Source organism: Fistularia commersonii, chromosome 18 (genome assembly GCF_037954325.1).
Source record: "Fistularia commersonii isolate RoL2024-O1a breed Wild chromosome 18, RoL_Fcom_v1.0, whole genome shotgun sequence".
Classification (NCBI taxonomy): domain Eukaryota; kingdom Metazoa; phylum Chordata; class Actinopteri; order Syngnathiformes; family Fistulariidae; genus Fistularia; species Fistularia commersonii.
The window spans coordinates 11,211,095-11,223,811 of record NC_141301.1 but is presented as its reverse complement, the minus strand read 5'-3'; positions in this window follow the sequence as shown (position 1 = coordinate 11,223,811).

Sequence of the window (12,717 nt, the reverse complement as noted above, 5' to 3'; positions counted from 1 at the left end):
AGGGAGTCAGGAGGCAAAGGATGCAGGAGTGGGCAGAGACCAGAGATCCGGGCCCACGCTGCAAAAAGTGCCGCACATTCGGATCCCACAGCCGGTACCGGATTTACCGAACAGGAACGGTTCGCTTCGTAAACAGTTCCGTTTCCGTTCTCCTACCTGCAACTTTTCCAGGTCACAAAGTGGCTTTTGTTTAAAAATCGATAAAGAAATACAAGGTGTCACTGAAGTGGATATTTTTTGCAGTGTGCGCAGGGGAAAAAAAAGGGGAGGGGAGGGAAGGAACTTCGGAGGGGCGGAGGGTCGGACTGCAATTTCCACGCCAAGTTTTTCATTCACAGCGTCGAGGTCGAGATTAGAAAGAGAAAAACTACATCTCCCGCGTGCACCTGCGCCGTGCGTGTGACGTCTGGGCTCCCAGGAGACTCGGAACATGGAGACGACCTAACAGACTTGCTGAAAGCAATAAAAAAAAAGTGGTTTCCACCAACTTAGACATGGTCAAATAGGATCCATTTAAAATGATAATATGATATAATCCTACTATTAAAGTTTACGATTACAGTAAAATCCTACTATAATTCCTACTTATCAATTATTGTTATGTTTTGCTTGTTTTGCTTATCCTTTGGGATAAATAAAGTTGTTCTTTTCTTATCTTATCTTATCTTATCTTATCTTAATCATATAGGGTGTTTTTCTTCTAGGGTCCAAAAACATGCGGCAGGTTAATTGAGAAAAAAAAAAGTGGAAAATGAGTGAGTGAATGTTTTTTTTGTCAGTACATTTGGCGAAAGACGATGGATATAATATGAATATCTAACTCTACATATACGTACAGGTAATAAAATATGCAAATCATTCAGTTATTTAAGTTTAAACTGCAAATCCTTTAATTTGACATCCAAAACTGTTTGACGTGAGAATTAAAAAAATATGTGGACTGGCCTTGTGTTGTGTTTTATGTGTTTGTTTGTTTGTGTGTGTCTGGGGGAGGTGGGGTAGGAAGCTCACAAAACAATTTGCAAACAATAATCCCGCTTTAGGGCCAGGCATCCGGCTCGGGTGTGGGAGGATGTGGAAGCTGCTCTTCAGTTTAAACGCTTATTGTGGTCACTTCATTACAGAGACCGGTATAATTACATCATATAACATGTGATTTTTTTTTTCTGAAAAATATTACTTCAACTGTTTGGGGTTTTTTTTCAGAGATGATTTGAGCTTGTAAAATAATGTGTCATTTTAAAATCGGCTTCCAATGTTTGTTCATCAAAAGGGAAATTGATATATTGACTAAATGAATATAATAGGGTTTATCTTATTTGATTTGTATTTAATATTTTGTATGGGGAGGAAAAAAGCCGTAGTTGAATGAAACCATTTGCCAGTTCTTTCAGATAACTCAAATAAATCAATCATTTAAGCTGTTCTCTGTTGGTTCATGGAAAAACCCTGAATTAAAACTGTATTTCTTTGCTATTTTAATACATGCGCTTTTCACCACATGGCCAGACATTACGATGAATTAATGTAAACCCCAAATAAATATTGAATTGATTATTCGTTATCAGCTTTTATATTTACGTAAATAAAACATGCATATTTCTCAATATGATGTTTTTTCATGGACATAAAGACAAATTAGATTTACTCAGCAACGTTTTTTGTTTCCCAAATGCAATTTGTCGTAGTCTAAATGAATAATGAAAATAATTGTTTGTCCACTGCAGGTTAAATACCATGCATTCTGAATCTATTTTTCTTTTTTTCTCTTACCTAATCTTTTCGCCATTATGCCGTGTTATCGACAGGGGTGTGTCCAAGATTTTTTTTTTTGAGGGAGGGGTTTCAAATAGGGCACAGACTGCAGAACGGTGGAATAAAATGTGTTCTACGCATGTACAAGTCATGATTACGTGGCTTGAATGAAAAAAAAAATTATAATGCATCTCTGGTTTTGTGCAGAAACCGAAGAAAATGTGGAGGCGGGCCGTACCCAGCCCCCGGGCCGTAGTTTGGGGACCACTGGTCTAAATCTTTCAAATCTGAATTTGTCCCTCTGTATTTAATGCTGCTTAGATCAACTACCCAAAACAAACTATGTAAAAACAGGGCTCGTGCCAGCAGGCATAATATCATCTGCACAACACTGACCTCCTACCCACTGCTGGTTTCCAGGGAACAGAAGGTAAAATAGCAACAGTGTCCCCAGTTTGCCTTTCGGGTTTAAAATATCAGTGGCCGATGCCAGACCGTAACGGAGCACCCACAGCTTGACACGGGGATTCAAAGTCCGACACCATAAAAATGAATCAAAATCAAATATCATATAGGCGACCCTGAGGATATGATATCTTGATTCAAGATGTTGATGCCAACGGTTAGTGTTTCTCCTGAATGCAAGCTGTAGGGAACTTTGAGGTTTTCTCACCTATCAGTTGAATCGTCGCGTTCTTTTGTGAAGACCTGTCGTCACCGGATTTCACATATCGTGGATATTTCCCCAGAGTCGCGGTTTACGGCTGATAACCTAAAAAAATACAGACGGAATGCCAAAAAGCTGATAATTTAGACCAGGGGTCGGCAACCCGTGGCTCCGGAGCCGTTTGCTATTGAAAATAACAAATGGATATTTAATTAAAATGTATTTTATTGTAGTTAGTTCATTTTTCAAATGTAATTTTAAATTTGAAAATTATGGAAATCTTGTGACATCTAAATAAAATATTTTTGTTGCACCAGTAAAAGGATGACAGCACACAGAGGGAAGATGGCAGTTTTGGTTTCCTGCTGGTGGATAATTTAAGTTCAGCTTTTTTTCATAAATACAAGAAGGACATTAACAAATAGGCATTGAGTATTTTGCTTAAAAGTAACCTTCAACCCAACATATTATTTTTTTGGTGTTCAAAATGTTTTATTGCATGCATAAATGTAATTTCATCTTCTCTGCAGTTGTTCATTGATTTCAAAAAAATGCAACACATATTTTGTTTACGCGTAGCATAAAGGCAAAAAACAATTACATAATGTGCCGTATTAATTCCATTTTAATTTCAATAAGGAGTTAGTTAGTTAAATAAGGAGAAAACCTTCTGCCATTTTACTTGCCTTTTGCAATCCAAGCGTTCAAAAACTTTTATCTAAATTTTATTGCTTATTTTATTCAAATATATTGTCCTCAGTTTGTCAATTTCAGTGGAGCATGTGAGGGTCACTTTGTTTTTCCCAAAATGTCGACTTTGGAGGGACAGATTTCAGTACAGTAACAGAATTAAACTAAAACAAGGCCGCATAGGAAATGTCCTGATCTGAGGTCCCCCCGAGGGACCCACTGGTGCTATGAATAACTCTTCCCAGTCCTAATAGACGGCGATAAAACCTCCCGCGGCCAACGAGGTTTCAAATGTAATTCTATTTAAATATAAATTGATCCGGTGTGACCTGTCACACTCGCAGACGCCGCAAAAGTCAAACGTTGACATCATTTGATCTGACGCAAACCGCCACAGCTGGAAACAGATCAAAGTGTGGCGAGAGGTGTTGCGATATCGTCCTCTCAGGGCTGAAAACGCCTCTGTGTGTGTTCGTACGTGCCTGCCAAGTCGATTTGCCCCGGCGCCGTTCGGCTCACAGACACGCTGAAAGAAGCAGACAATGATCCCAGAAAGAGAACCGTAAAACATTTGACACTGGATACGGAGAACACTTTTACAGTCACAGCTGGACCGCGTGATTCCTCTGTGCTTTTTTTTTTCCCCATGCTGCTTTTATCTGAGACTTTTCCCTCTTTGCCGTTTGCAAGATGTCACATTTTGTAATAAAAACAAAGGACCAGTAAGTGTTGTCAAAGCTTGTTAGCGCTTTTTTTCCCAGACGTCTGTTAGAGTCGGTGGCTTGCAAATGTATTCATACCCCTTACATGATATATTTAATTGGAATTTTCTGTAAAAGACCAACACAAAGTGGCACACAATTTTTTTTTCCTATATAGAAAACTGAAAATTGCACTGTGCAAAAGTATCCACGCCCCCCTAAGCCAATGATTTGAGGAATCACCTCTTGCTGCAATTCCAGCTGCAAGTCTTTTGGGGAATTCTTCTACTGGCTTTGCGCGTCTTGTGACTGAAATTTTCGCCCATTCTTTTTTGCAAAACAGCCCAAGCTTGGTCAGATAAGATGGAGAGTTTATGAACAGCAGTTTGTTTTCAGATCTTGCCACAGATTCTCGACTTTGACTGGACCATTCAACATGAATATGTTTTGTTTAAAACTGTTCCATTGTAGCCCTGGCTTTATGTTTAGGGTTCGCGTCCAGCCGGAAGGTGAACCTCCGCCCTAATCTCAAGTCCAAAATTGCTCTTTATTTGGCTCCATCCATCTTCTTATCAACTCTGACCATTTTCCCCGTCCCTGTGGGAGAGAAGCACCCAGAGAGCAGCATGCTGCCATATTTGACAGTGGGCATGGATTGTTCAAAGTCTCGTGCACTGTTAGTTTTCTGCCACGCATATCATTTTGCATTTTGAACAGAAAGTTCAATTTTGGTCTCCTCTGGCCACAACACCATCTTCTTCACTTGCTGTGTCCTCCACCTCCTGGCAAACTGCAAACAGGACCTTTTATGGTTTTCTTTTAACAAATGCTTTCTTTTTGCTTCTTCTTCTTTTCTTTTCGGCTTGTCCCTTCTCCATCAAACCCTATTTTATGGATCCTCTCTCACACCAACTCACTTCTTATCCTCTCTCACGACGTCCACAAATCTTCTCTTTGGTCTTCCGTGAGATCTCCAATGCCAGCATCCGTCAACCAATATATTCTCTATCCCTCCTCTGTGCATGACCCAACCATCTTAGTTTGGCTTCTCTGACCTTCTCTCCAAAACATCTAGCATGTGCTGTCCCTGTGATGGACTCGTTCCCGATCCTACCAATCGTCCCATCACGCCCTAAAAGTACCTCAACATCTTCATCTCATCATACAAACTCAGGCTCTGCTTCCAGTTTTTTCATCATTGTCACTGTTTCTGGGCCATACAGCATCACTGGTCTCACCACTGTCTTGGACACCTTTTCTTTCATTCTGGCTGATAGTCTTCAATCACATAGTACCCCTGACACTTTTCTCCACCCATTCCAACCTCCTTGAACCCGTCTCTTCACTTCTTTTCCACACTCTCCATTGCTCTGGAGTGTTGACCCTAAGTACTTGACATCTTCCAATTTCTTGATCTCATCTCCCTGTCGCCTCACCGCTCCATCCGGGTTCCTCTCATTCTCACGCATATATCCTTTCTTGCTGCAACTAACCTTCATTCCTCTCCTTTCCAGAGCATACTTCCACCTCTTGTGATTTTCCTCAACCTGTACTCTGCTCTCACTACAAATGACAATGTCATCTGCAAACAAAACGCTTTTTTCTTGCTGCTCCTCCATAAAGCCCAGACTTGTGCAGTGCACGACCCATAGTTGTCCTGAGGACTGTGGCTCTCTGCAATTTGTCCAGAGTCACCATGGACCTCTTGGCTGCATCTCTGATCACCCATGTCTTGGTATGCTTCAAAGTTGTACCATGCTCTTTCCATTTCAGGATGATGGCTCGAACGTCGATCCGTTAGATGTTCAAAGCTTGGGAAATCTTTCATCAGCCCAACCCCGCTTTTAACATCGCTACAATTTTATCCCTGACTTGTCCGCGGTGTTTCTCAGACTTCATGATGCTGCATGATTCCCCAGTAGCCTCTTAAGCCTCTGAGACTGCCACAGAACAGCTGCATTTGTACTGAAATTACATAACACACAGGTGATCTAGCCATTAGATCAACATTTGATCATTTCGCAATCATCAGGCGGTTTCTGAGGGCAATCTGTTGCACTCAGAGAGAAGGGGGCAGAATACTTTTGCACACCGCACTTTTTCGTTTTTTTTTTTATTTGTAAAATGAAAAAAACAGGAAGTCATGTATAACTTTCTTTGTACTTAACAACTGTGTACCACTTTGTGTTGGTCTCTTGCAAAAAAAAAAATCCAATGAAATATATTTATTTATTTGTTTGTTGTTTGTTGACAAAATGTGAAAAAGTTCAAGGGATATAACTACTATTGCAAGCCACCATAACTCTGTCAGATAAATCCACTTAGTGATTTTTTAAATGTTTTTTTCTCCAAATGGGATCATAATTATAAGATGAACTGATTAAATGTTAGCAGCCAAAGTTCATCCATTATTCCTGAAGTACCTCCCACAAATGTCTAGCAAAATAAAATTACTGATAAATAAATAAATACATACATACATACATACAGAAAGATGTTGATTACGTCACTGATCCTCTACTTTTCCTTTAGGGTTTTTCCCTTCAGGGGGCGCCACAGCGACTCAACCTCCTCGTTCCAGTCTTATTTTCTGTATCCACTTCTCTCTGAATAATAATAATAATAATAATGATAATAATAATAATAACGATACTGATCATGGCCTGCCTTTCTCTCTTTGACAGCTGGGATAGACTTCATCCCCTCCCCCTCCCTTGCACAGCCCAAGGTGTAGGATAAATGGTTTAGATGATGAATGGATGATTAAATTATTATTATTATTATTATTATTATTATTTTATGGTATTTTATATATTACATAGTCTTTTATAATAATAATAACAATAATAATAATAATAATAATAATAATAATAATCAACTACAACTATCCCAGCTTTCAAAGAGTGAAAGGCAGGCCATAATTATTATTATCATTATTATTATTATAAGCAAGTATATATAAGTAGTTCGAATCTAATCTCTTCTGAATCTTTTTTTTTTCTGCTTGTTACGCCAAATAAAGGGGTAAGTGAGAACATTGTTTTAGATGCTGCATAACACATAACAAGCCGATGTAAAGGATGTAAACGTGTGGCTGCATTCATTTCCTCCGTGAAGTACGGTCCTTATGGTTTGCAGCGATAGCAGAGAACTATGTGCTCTCAAAACAAATACATTGTTCAGTCAAGTGAGGGTTAGTGATTTAGAACAGACTCGGCTGGCATGCTATCTAGGTGCGGCCCACAAAGTATGAGTGAGTTGCATGTCTAAACATAAAGATCATGGGAATATTTGCTTATTTTCATTTCATTTGTGAAGCTCCTTAAGGACAAATTCCAAAAATGTACCCTTTTCCCCTTTATCTAATGGGATACATCCTGGACAGGACATTTGGGATTTTTTGAGGGGCAATGGGTTTGGGAACTGAAGGAGGAAAATAAAAGCAGGAAAAGCGCTCTCCCCTCCTCTGCGGAGCTCCCAGGCCTGGTAACGTTTAATAACAACATGCTTATATCTGGCGGGGGAAACCCCCAGCTCTTTAACTGCTTTATCCAGGTGAATCCCAGGCAAGCGTCCAAACAGGTCCATTTTCCGTTCTCTAATCCATTTATATATGCTTAAATGTGAGAAATGTAATGAATGTCTGTCCAGCATATTCTTTGAATAAAATTATGTTTTAAAAAAAGGGACCACATAAAAATGTTTAAAAAGCAACAGTGCCTTCATTACAATTGAAAGTATAGAGATATGGGAACTTTTTGTATTTGTCGGGCAGAAAAAAAAAGGGGGTTTCTGTTTCATCATGAGGTCAATTGTCATTGTTTAATACATCGGTCGACATTGTTGCTTAACTTTAAACACCTTTTCAGAAAGTTCAATATCAGACATGAAATCAGGTTATTAGTTTGCACTGGAGAAAATCTAGAACACAAACAGCTCATAGCGTAAAAACATGAAATGTGGCGGGTATTTCAAACTGTGAGGCGTCAAGAACACCATCTAATCTGTATTGAGCCCCTTTTCGGACAGGCTTTGTATGTAAATGACTCTTTCATTTAAGAGTTAAAAAAATCAATCACGGCTCCAACTCCAAAAGACACCGTCCCGTTGCGTTTCGTTCACACATGTGAGCAATCAGTCAGTGTTGGGCAGTTACAAACATCTTACGTTAATGTCACCGAGTCGCAGCGCTGTGATCATGGGCTAAGGAAAGCTTGAAGGAAGGAAAGAGAGGAAAAGATGTCATTCTTTCCAAGCCAATGATGCCAGACCGGACAGCCCGTTGTTTTGGGGGGGTTCTGCCCTGAGAGACAGCTATTGTCCTCGCTCCACACACTCTAGAAGACAGGGGGGTTTTGAGTGTGCGTTGGTCTGGTGAGGGGACTCCGAGGAGAGTGGGAGAGAAATTTGAATTTCTTGACTCCATCACAACAGCACACAAAGAGACATTTACATGGGCAAAGAACTGAACATTGCTTCTCCATGGCGACTACATGTGATAGGAGGCATTAATTAAAATACATCCTCCCACAGACACTATTCTTCAGCGTTCCAGCCATATTAGGAAAAGAAAAGATGGATGATTGGTGTTTGTGTGTGTGTGTGTGTGTGTGTGTGTGTGTGAGAGATACAAACAGAACTTGAGACATTGTTATTCTGGACTTAATATTGACATAATGAGGTTTGGCTCAGCACTTTAAAACATATCCCAGTGAAAGTTTCTGCGATATTCTAAGTATATGTGATTGCAATATGCCTCATATTTTTCACTGAAGATGGAAAATACATTTAACATTAAAAATTGCATTGTATTTAAGAGGATCATATTAAAGATTCCTTGGTCTTCTCAGAATTAAATGGGTAATTTTACCGGGTGGTTAAATGACAATCTGCATACAGTTTGATAATAAATATCTATGATAGGCCGCGGTCTCACGTGGTTATTTGCACCTGAAATCGTGACCCATATCATGTTATTCTAGAGGGTGAGCTCACAGATTAGTGACTCATGGAGGCAGGAAGCTGAAGCATGGAAATCCTACAGACGTGCGGCATTCATGGGGAAAATTAAAGTCATGCTGGGGAATCTCCACAGTATTAATTTTACTTTTTTTTTCTCTGCCATGGATAAAGACATCAGTCACCTTTGCCCCTTTTTCATATTTTCTCAGCCGCCATCACTCCCTTTTGCCCACTCAGTGATGGAGGCGGCAGGCTCGAGGCGGAGGGTGACTGTGGAATGCCGGGTCTTACTCTGGGATCGTGAGCAGTCTCCTCTAATTGCTCAATGTTTGGAGTTTTACCCCTCACCCTCAATGTCCTTCGCGTTATGCGAGTCCAGTTGAACGGCGGATTGCCAAGATAATCTCAAAATCAAAGAATGTCAATTCGAGAGTCCCCAAATAAGCCCAAAAATCTGGGTATGTGACAAAAAATAATCTCAAAACCCATTCCACGGAGAGATGATGACAGATTTTCAGTACGGTGTAGCTTCCTCTCCTGTCCGAGAACAGAACGTCCAGTGGATACATTACTTTTCTAATTTAAGTCTGAAATGAGAATATTTAGATTAAAACTCTTTCTGAAGAGAAAGTAGTCATTCAAAATACGCTGTCAACTATTTGACTTGACACAATGGGGTTTGCTTCATATTTTTTTTGACTATTTGAGGTTTTCAACTACATCCTCACCTTGCTCTATTTTTTATTGTCATTCCTATATCTTAAATATATGTATATAATCAAATACGTGATCGACTAAAGTCCAGCCTAGATCAAGATGAAAGTTTGCTGAAATGAAGGTCTAAATAGTAAAACCTTTCTATTTAATGATATGATTTGTGAGTTGAGTTGTATTTTGAGTTTATTTTCCGTCACCACTGAATGTTATACATCGAAAAAAAACATCCAGATGCCGTAACCTGACATTCATCAAACATCATTGGAGAAAGAATAACTCTGCGAGAGAGGGAGATAGTTTTCTAGATGTACACAACACTGTCCCACATGTTCACTCTGTGCACGATACTGAACAAGTGAGGATTGAATACTTTGCTATTTCCACCTGAAGGTCACCACCGAGCAGCGAGGAGAATTTTTTTTGTACGTGTCTGCAGGTGGTAAACCGGAGAAAGACACGGAAGGGTAGGTCAAATGCGCATTTCTCAAGACTGGAAATGACACAGCGGGTGAAATCCCCATGTCTTTCCAATTTGTCATCCATGGTCTCTCAGTTCTTTGTAGGAAACACGTCAAGGGTTCGGCTTGTCTTTCAGTCTCAGGCCCATCCTGTGCGAGCCCCTCGTGTGTCCCCTCTGTCTCCGTCTCTTTCATTTGCCTATTTTAAGAAAGCGGTTTCCTGTTTAGACGTTTGCCTTGTTTAAAATTCCGTTAAAAAAAACTGCGAAAATCACAGCCTAGAAGGGAAAAGTCTCGACGCCTTATTCAATATCATCTTTTTCTGAGGTCTTTTTCATGAAAAAATACACATTAATGAATATGAATGACTTCATTCTGCTGTTGCCTCCAAAGTCCAGCATGTTTGGTAATTTAAGGCTTTTGTAAGTCAAAGAATCCCTGGTTAATGAATAGATGACATGTTAATGCATGTTATTTTGAATGGGTAACGTTTCCTCCCATAGATGGAGATGGCTACTGTAATCTCTGCTAGGAACCAAAGTATGGTACAAGCCTCTCATAGGGTCTCTTCCTGTCCCGTCATATCCCAGTTGAATCATAAAATGCCTTTCAAGCGGCCAAATGTTTGTAACAGGATTTCACATGATCATATCAGTGATGTTTCCACACAAAGAAAAACATGCTTGCGGGGTGTGGGGCCCATTGTGATGGGCTGGATGAGGCGCAATTTCAGGAAAGAAATATTACAAAGATTCTTGCAGATGGTCAAGATCTTGTGAGTCATTGTTGAATAGCGAAGGTAATGACAGACTTTATCGAAGTAAGTAAAATTGTGTTAAAATGAATGGAAAGTAAACTCCGGATACCCCGAATTATAGGTCAAATCCAACATTAGACACTGCCACACTTTGACTTTTCACGGTCAAACAGGCTGATACTTTCAAACGAGACAGTCACCGCATGAAATCTACTTGGTTTGGGTTCAACATTTGTACTTATAAATAGAGAAGAAAACTATCTGTATTGATTTCAGCAGTGCTGATCTTGATGTTGAGCTATAAGACTTCTTATCATGCAAAACATCACTTGAATTCTGAAAAAATAACCCTCAAAATGCTTGTATAAATCATCCGTCCTCACAGGAAATGTTTTCAATTCTTAAAATACAATCATTCATCTGCATTGGAAGTTTTACCCTAACTTCTTTGCCCGGATTAGTAAATCTCTCAGAAGACAACATACATTCTAAGAGTGTGAATAAACAAGACAAATTTAGACACTTATGAAATTAAAATTAAAAAATGTCCGTGATGGTTCTCAATCAAACAGGTCATGGTGAATTCTTGTCGAAATCTTCTTGTCGTGGCAACTGAATATAACCGTATATAACGCTTAATATAACATAATTATATATCCGGAAAGTCACCACAGGTCAGTAGAACTGAAGAAGCCTCTCGGATGAGGGGGTAAACATCTTCAAGTGGAAAAATTTAAGTCCAGTTTCCACGATTAGATGATTTTGACAAGAATGAAATTAAAATTGTGCGTCACAGTTTTCCTAAAACACATTTCCATGTGTGATGTCAACCATAAAAGGTCATTTGAGATACGCCTTTTGTAACGTTGACACCCACAATATAAATCTGGTGAAAAGGGCTGCATCTACCTCCCCCTTGTGACATCATGACTCCATTGTATAGACCGGGGGAACAACTGGATTCACTTGACAGCTCTGACAGCGCCATCTCAGACAGTGTGATATTAAGAACGCGGCCTGTTTTACAGAAACAATTTGACAGAGATTAAAAGGTTAAAAAATAATAAAAATAGAATAAATCCCCCATAAGTTGATGGTGTGACAGGAGATTTGGGGGAAGTCTTGATTTCAAAGGCAAGCTGCGTTTTCACAAAAGGTTTATGGTGTCTAACAGTGAGCTGATATAAAACTTACAATCTATGCATGCAACCACGCACACGCACACGCACACACACACACACACACACACACACACACACACACACACACACACATGTTCACACACGCACACGCACGCACACACGCACACACAGAGGAGGTGGGCAGGGTGACTGTGAGAGAACTCTATTTATGCTTAACTATGTAACTTGAGAACTGACTTTGACAAAAAAAGGCAGTTGTCTCTTGGCTTTTCTGTCAAAGTCTTTTCTTAATGTAAGTCCTCTGTATTCCTATTGTTTGAAGGAGTATTTCAATGAAAAGTTTCACAAAATCATAAAAAACGGTGTTTCATTTATGTTTTGTCTTTTTTTTTGTTTGTGATAATAGTATTGTCAAAAAACTATCGAGAATAACAATATAAAAAAAATTATTGCTGGCATTTTATATAAATATTATGACTTATTTCATTGTTTGATATGTATTGTAATACAACCTATTATTGTATGATAATTCTAATAATAATGAACAATTATAATTATTGTTGTTCTAATTACTCTTGACTTTTTTTAATATTTAATGATATTCATTTAAATACATTCATTCCATTTCTATTCTTTTAATTGTAAATGTCGTTAAAAGGTTAAAAAGGTTAAAAAATTATACGAATATTATGACTTATTTCATTGTTTGATATGTATTGTAATATAATCTATTACGATACGATAATTATAACAATAATGATCAATTATCATTACCGTTGTTATAATTACTCTTGACATTTTTATATATTTAACGATGTTCATTTGAATACATTCATTTCATCAATACTCTTTTAATTGTAAAATGTCG